At 37.2% G+C, this 8,095-nt stretch overlaps 1 protein-coding gene across 1 annotated transcript in view; it reads left to right on the top strand.

Moving 5' to 3' along the window:
* Window positions 1-3,562: 3,562 nt before the first annotated feature.
* The window catches only part of RHOA (ras homolog family member A), a 45,935-nt gene continuing 41,402 nt past the window's right edge, over window positions 3,563-8,095 (top strand). The window contains exon 1 of the mRNA XM_010851863.1: window positions 3,563-3,641. The gene's annotated coding sequence lies outside the window, so the exon portion shown is untranslated. The remainder of the gene's footprint in view (window positions 3,642-8,095) is intronic.

Consider the following 8,095-nt stretch of genomic DNA (forward strand, 5'->3'; position numbering starts at 1 on the left):
GCCGGCCCCTGTGAAGCGCGCGTGGCTGTCGGAGTTGAAATGGGAAAGAAACTCTTTACAACTCCATTTTGGCTTTTGCATTTAATATGAAACATGAATCACCGTTTTATACTGCATGAAGTCCAGTTATGTTTTGGGTATTTTCTTTTTTAATGCAGTATTCTTTGAAATTTTGTAAGTAAAGCATAGTGTTGAAATCTTAGAGGTTAGGATTCTTCGGTATTGAAGGGAATTTTCCGGTTGAAAGGAACATTTTTTTTCATGATTTAAACTCTGTGGGATCACAATAAAGTAATAATTTGCTTAGTCTAAGTTGCTACCTTGATTAGGAATCAGCTAAACATCTGTGCTTAGTTACCTATTAGATCCAGTTACAAGTTCATTAAATGGCACTATTTGCAGTCAGTTTGGTCAAAACCATGTTTAGTAGTTTATAATGGAAAATTGGCATTCTTTCTACCTGGAGTTGGTTCACTCGTGTTTCTTAATAGTCCTGATTTAACATTTTTACCTCTGTTGGTAACTTGTTTGACTCTTTCTGTGTTTTAAGTCTTTTTAAATAAATCTTTCTTGCAGGTGTGTAATGGGATTATATTCCTGCCAGATCTGAAGGGGGGAAAATACTTTAAAAAAAATTCTTTTAAATGTTGTTTGTGGTGAGAATTTTTCTGCCACTTAGTGTCGCACACCCAGATGTGTAATGTTTATGTACCATTGCTTGATTGTCACTTTAGACATGGCTCAATTGCGAGAGATGTTGTTTTGAGTATTTGGCACAAGTGACATTGTTTGGACTGAAATGCAAGATTAGTTCTTAATTGTAAAGGACAATTAAGAAAGATCTCTTTTGATAAATTGCCTTAGGTAGTTGTTTTTGTTTTGTTTTTTTTTTTTAGAGCACTGGTGGGTGGCTCTTGGAGACATAAAATGTGTAAGATTAAAAACAAACAAAAATATATATAACATGGAATTTGGTTTTAGTCAACGTCTAGCCCTAGATTTATAGCCTCTGTTCTCATAAAAATCCATACTAGAGGCAAGAAGAGATTAGGAATCCACTCATTTTTTTCATTGATCAAGAATTTTAGACCTGAAAGCAATCTTCAGGACTTGTATTCCCAACCTTATTTGCAGATGGGAAGCTGAGTCCCAGAGACTTCAGTAAATTTCCCACAGTTGTATGTCTAGTTGGGTGCCAGCCAGAACTATTTCTCTGTAAGATCTTCTCCATGTCCTCCCAAACAGCTTGCTTAGAGTCAGCTAAAAGTCAGGACTTTCAGCTTATTCCAGTGCTTCTCCTTTTATGTATTGCTGTTTTTTTTTTTTTTAATGTATTGAGAGAATCTAAAAGTTTTTTCAAGCAAAGTTCAATTCTTTAGCTTTTCCTCTCCTTTCTGTAATTTGGATGGTCCTATAGCAGTTGATTGAAATAGGTAAATGAATATACAGGGTCTCTGCCTGGTGTAGTTTCTGGTTTTGGATGTTATGGCCTTTTCGAGGGACCCAGCTTATTCCAGAGGCAGGACCAGGCTCCCCTGTTCCAAATCCAATGTAATTATGCCCTGGTAAGTTCTAATAGGCAACTGTGGGCTCTTGATTTGAGGTGGGATGGGGAGAAAAAGCATATATCAAGAATATAGTTTCATATGTATGTGGTAGTGGTTTTGCTGGAGTGTTTTCAGCCCTGATTCCTTGTTTGTCAGTTAACTCTTTTTAAAAGTTTAACCTGGGAGACTTCCCTGGTGGTTCAGAGTTAAGACTGCAGATCCAGTACAGAGGGCACAGGTTCAATTCCTGGTCAGTGAATTAAGATCCCAGATGTTTCATGGTGTGGCAGAAAAAAGTTTAACCTGGCTATGTGGGGGTGTAAGTTATTAGGAGAGTAAAAACATAGATCTTCAGGTGTTTCTTGTTCAGAGGGTGGAGTCCAGGCAGTGACTCGAGGAGGTGGGTTGCTACTTTGTCTTGGAGCTGAGAGATTTATGTTAACTTTGCCAGAAGAAAGACTGATATTTTCAACTTTTAAGAGCACTAATTTGGATTTGCTGGGCTTCTATAGATAGCACCTCAGGTTTAATTGCATTGTGGCTGGTAGTGATAATTTTAAACGGGATTGAACATAATCAGTGGATTTTATCACATATTTGTAGTTTAAAAGGGAATTAAAAAGAGAAAAAAGGAATTAAGGGAATTTCTTCTTCCCTTACCACTTAGTTTATACCTTTATGCTTGCACTTTGACATTAATGTAACCAAATTTTAAACTTGTGTTAATGTATCTTCCTATAGTCTGCTCTCTGGGGACATGCTCACTGTTAAATACTTGTGAGATTAATAAATTAAAATTTTCAAGACAGTTTGAAGTTAGTAATTACTGTAAAATTCCTATTTCAAGTGACTCATTTTTAATCTGTGGTGCTGTAGTATTAAATAAGGGCCTTGTATACTCATAATTATGGTAGTCATGTGACCAAAAATCAGATAGACATCGAAGCTGCTCATTCTGAGTGTTGGTCTGAGTTTATTGGTGCTTCCTCCACGTGATTTGAAAACATTTTTATAGCAAATAATCATCAAAAACATGAGATACTCTTAAATCTGAGCCAGTTTGTAGTTGATAGCAGAATGAGGTTTTTTTTTTTTTAAGAGGATGAGTAAAGTAAATGTGCTTAAGCATATTTATAATAGCATCTTAATATTCCAGGAAAGGGAAAGAGAACACAAACAGCCAGTGAAATAAGTTTGCAGTGTAGTGAAGGGAAAAGTAGGAGGTAAAATGAAATTAGAGAGGTGGGCAGGGACCACATCATGTAGGATCTTTTAGGACATGGGACGTTTTTGGATTTTTTATTTTAATCATCAGATTTTTTTTTAAAAATGAGGATGATGATACGATCCTACATTAAACAGTTAGAATCATTCACCAAGAGCAGGGGATATGTCTGAATCCACTCTGCCTTCAAAACAGTAAACTAATACCGCTCATTTCTGACAAAAGTATCAGAAGGATTTCATATTATTAATGTCTTTAGCCTAATAACTTCAACCTATGTTTTTGAAGCCATTGGCTTTTGGACAGTTGTCTTTTAGCCTGCAGTGTCTCTGTAATGCCTGTATTAAAAAGGAAATGTAATTTGATAAAGCAGGTCATTCAGATGTTCATGGTAGGCTGGGTGGTAGGCATACAGGTGTTCAGTGTAAAATTCTTTTACCTGTGCTGTGTGTTGATAATGCTGTGTGTTGCGTGTCTATAATTTTGGAAATTTTACATAAAATTCATCTGCTTTTGATTTTAACTTTCAAAAGGGCAACATTATAACATTCAGAAAATAAGGTTGATACTGTGCATTTTGTTGAGTGAAAGAGGCCAAAACATTTAAAAGTGGTCACTTTCATGGTATGTTGATTAAAATTAAATTCTGCATTTATTCCTCCTCTGGATTCTGAATTACTTACCAGGTCTTTGTGCAAACCCGTTTTACATCTTGTGCTTTGTTTTTCTCCCCCATGAAATGAATAGACATAATTCCTGATTTCGTTTTATTTTGTGTGTGTTTTTATAGTGCCTTTCATCTGAGAAGTTCAGGGCACTTTGTAGAACTTCTGCCATACAGGCCGTGGGTCTTGCAGCACATTTGTAAGGTATGTAAATAACTTTCATTCCTCTTTCTCCATGGAAGAGAAATTATTATGTATTACATATTAACGTAAGTTCTAGGGAAATGTCCGTGCAGTACTGTTTTGATTTTCTTTTCCACCAACCTTGAGATCTTTATCTTACTCCATAACTTTCCCCTCTGGTCTCATTTCCCTATGTCTCTCCATACAATACTCCTATAACTTCGTTTTTCTCTTCTGTTCTACCAGTATTTCTTCCTTAGTTGACAGTATATTTTCTAACCTCTTAATCTTTAAGATGTGTTTACCGCATTTTACACATACTTCTCTCACTTCTGTTTCACTCTCATCTTAATTCTTTTTTTAATGTCTTTACGTTTTCATTTTTTCTATAGTTTGGTCACCTTACACACATCTTACCACAGCCTGTGCTATGGGTATGTCTGATTGTCAATAAAAAATAATTCAATCAGAGAATGAAGATTGGAGGATAATTCTTCCTCTTGCCAGAGGAGTCAGCAGTAGTACTGGTTTGAGTGGGAGCGGTGTTAATAGCAGGTGTAACAGCCCACTCTGGGGCTATTCAGGTATTTTAAACTGATTACAAATAAAGGAAATAGAATCGTCTAATTTAATTGATACCAAGTATCCTGATTTGGTACTATTTTGACTACCTTTTCTTGTTCTCCTTGGGTCGGAGGGAACTCTATATATAAAGAAGAGAGCTGTTAAGAGGATGAATATTCTCTTTTGGTGAGATGGGCTACCTGGCAGGGAAGTCACATAATGGTAATGGTTTGGGTTGGCTTTGAACTTCTTAGCATGGTAAGAGGAATGGCCAAGCTAGCTTGTCATTTTTCATTCATTGAAGAAATAGTTCCTCAATAGCTACTATGCCAGGTGCTGTCTTGGGACACATTTGAAGAAAACAAAGGCGGTCCCTGCCCTCAGATAGTTTTTTCTTTCTTTTACATTGTCTTCTTTATTCCTAAAAACATTAACATTTTGAATCATTTCATCTGCTTTTCTCAGTATCACTGATGGTAAAGTAGAAAGCACATCCAGGGTTAATGGTCACAAAAACATTAGTAGCACTGCCCATTTGTATTCTAGTAGGGAATACTGATGACCTATGGCAAGAGATTAGCCAGTGCAACTGCTGGACATAGGATGACAGCTAGACTAGCACTGCTCGGCATGATGCTCTGTTGCAGTCCCATGAGGCTTGAAATTTCTCCTTTCAGCAGATTTGAGTGATGCTTTAAAGTGGTTTGATTGATGGCCTCTTTTTAAAAAAGGACACACTATGTTTCAGGGTTTTCTCAGTTCAGTTTTTACATTATTGAGTTAAAAACAAAAGTAAAGTTATGCTTTTGCTCTGTAGGTTTGCTTAAATCAGAATTTTTTTTTTTAAAACTGGGAAGGCTGATGGCCCTATAATTACAAAAGAATTCTGCCAAAGATGACCTGCCTGCCTGTCTAGCTAGCTATCCATCTGTCTTTAAGCAGATTATTTAATTTCTTTGAAACTCAGGACCTACATCTGTGAAATGAAGATTCCCTTTCATAGGAATTTTAGATGAAATAATATGTGAAGAGCATAGTGCTCAATACATGTTAATTTTCTCCGTTGGTGGAAATACTTGTTCTAACTCTGGTAGATTCTTCAGGTGTATTTTTCTTCTAGGATATCAGTGCATTGAATTTATATAGTGACTGTTTGCTTTCAGAATGATGAGGATTTTGATAGGAAGCTTAGTTATATGAATTTCTTTACTGCTGCCTGACCGTATAGGAGAAGCACACGTTTGTTGTTGTCTTTTGTTTGTTTAACTGTAGGAGTTGGTATGTTGGACTAAGGTTTCACCATCATTTTTATACATGTTAACTGACATCGTGAATAATAGTTTGGTAAACATGAGACCATGTTAATCACAAGTTGTCTAGATTCATTCTTGGGTTGTAGTAGTGATTCTGCCTTTATCTGACGATGTAATCATTTAGTTTTACGCTTAAGCATCAGTAAATAGTAGCAGCAGAGATGGCACTCTCCAAGAAATGGACAGAAAAGTAGATCCATGGGGTGGAGATTTTTTTCTATTACTTGCTGCCACTGCCTTTTATAACTGAAGGGGTTTTGAACAATATCTAATCCATGCCAACTCATACACATTCATGTGTCTAATTGTAGCTGAAGAATCTTCAATCACAAAGCATTTATTTATCCTGTACGAACTATATGCAAACTTCATTTATCTTTCAGACTTACTCTTTAGAAGTATTATTTTCCATTAATTAAGTGTTCTCACTTTGCATCCTTACCATAGTCCCTAAGGCTGCTGCTGCTACTGCTAAGTCGCTTCAGTCGTGTCCGACTCTGTGCAACCCCAGAGATGGCAGCCCACCAGGCTTCCCCGTCCCTGGGATTCTCCAGGCAAGAACACTGGAGTGGGTTGCCATTTCCTTCTCCAGTGCATGAAAGTGAAAAGTGAAAGTGAAGTCACTCAGTCTGTCCGACTCCTAGCAACCCCATGGACTGCAGCCTACCAGGCTCCTCCATCCATGGGATTTTTCAGGCAAGAGTACTGGAGTGGGGTGCCATTGCCTTCTCCGGGAAGACAGTATAAAGGGCCTTAAAAAATAGAATTATCATATGACCTAGAAATGTCACTTCTGGGTTAATACCCCAAAGAATTAAAAGCAGAGTCTTGAGATATTTGTACAGGTGTGTTCACAGTAGCATTATTCATAGGAGCTGAAACAGGGAAGCAGCACAAGTGTCTTCTAGCCAGTGAATGGATAAGCAAACTATGCTATATACATACAATGGAGTATTATTTAGCCTTAAAATGAAAGGAAATTCTGCAGTGTGCTACAACATAGATGAACCTTGAGAACATGCTAACTGAAATAAGCCAGTCACAAAAAGACAAATACTATATGATTCCACTTATATGAGGTACTTAGAGTAGTCAAAACCATAGAGACAAAGTGGAATGGTGGTTGCCGAGGGTTGGGGAGGGGTGAAGAATAGTCGAGTAGGGGAGGGCAGTTAATGTGCAGTGGGTATAGTTTTAGACTACAAGATGGAGAGTTAGTGGATACACTGTGGTGATGGTTGTGCAACATTATGACAGTATTTAATACCACTTAACTGTACGCTGAAAAATGGTTAGGATAGTAAACTTTGTGCAGTCCTTCTCTCAGACTTCGGGCTTCTGTTGGAGCTTTAAAGGTATTTTAGGGCAAGCGGGTTGGTAAAGTGTGGATATTCAGTGCAGAGCAGAAGGGGTTGAGCTTGAAAACAACAAGCCTTTCTCACATCTCAGCCTCCCAAGGTTCTCACTTCAGAGAAAACCTTTGTACCTGTTTCCTGTATATAAACCAAGTAACTGTTTTATATGTATCCTTCTAGTCATACTCTGTCCCTTTTTTATATAAAGACTAATGCACATCCCACTGTTATACATCTGTTCTTTCCCCTTAACAATATGTCTTGGTAATTATTTGACAAGATAGTTGAAAGTATACATTGTGGAAAATAGTTTGGCAGTTCCTTAAATAGCTAAATATAGAATTACTGTGAGACCCAGCAATTCCATTCCTAGGTATATACCTAAAAGAATTGAAAACAGGTACACAAATGCTTGTACATAAATGTTCATAGCAGTCCTATTCAAATAGCCAAAGAGTGGAAATAATCCAAATGTGCGTCAACAGGTGAATGGGTAAACAGTGTACATACATACAATGGAATATTTTTTAAAAATGAGGCACTGATACATGCTGTAGTATGGATAAACCTTGAAAGCATTATGCTAAGTAAAAGAAATCAGACACACAAGGCCACATATTGTATGATTTCATTTATATGAAGTGTCTAGAATAGGTAAATCCGTAGAGACAGAAAGCAAATTGGTGGCTGTAAGGTGTTGAGGGGAGGGGAAACTGAGGAGTGACTGCTTAATGAGTATGGGATTTTCTTTGGTGGTGATGAAAATGAACATGTTTTGGAATTTGGTAGAATTGGTGGTTGCACAATATTGCAGATACACTAAACATTACTGAATGATGCACTTTTAGAAAGTTAACTTTATACTATGTGAATTTCACCTCAACTAAAAAAATTGTTAAAATATATGTTGAGGCCTGATCCTGAAGAGTTTTCAGTTTGTTAGTTGTGGAAACTTGAGAAGAACAGTGATTTTTGGGCCAAAATGCAGTGTGCCTGGCTATGCAGTGTCATTGCTGAAACATCTGCGCAGGCCATGAGCAGCTTGGGGCTCTTGCTTCATTTTCCTCTGTGTGTCATTTCTCAAGTCAGGCACTGTCTTGGGGACAATGTCAGTGGAGAATTAGGTTGCACAAAGTCCAATTCTGATTCTGTGCATTTATTTAAAGTTCACCCTGAAATATTTACATTTTGAAGTCAGTGATACAATGATCCTATTAGGAAGCCAGGAGGTATGTTCTCTCCC

The sequence above is a fragment of the Bison bison genome, unplaced genomic scaffold, assembly GCF_000754665.1.
Source record: "Bison bison bison isolate TAMUID 2011002044 unplaced genomic scaffold, Bison_UMD1.0 scf7180017864304, whole genome shotgun sequence".
NCBI lineage: Eukaryota > Metazoa > Chordata > Mammalia > Artiodactyla > Bovidae > Bison > Bison bison.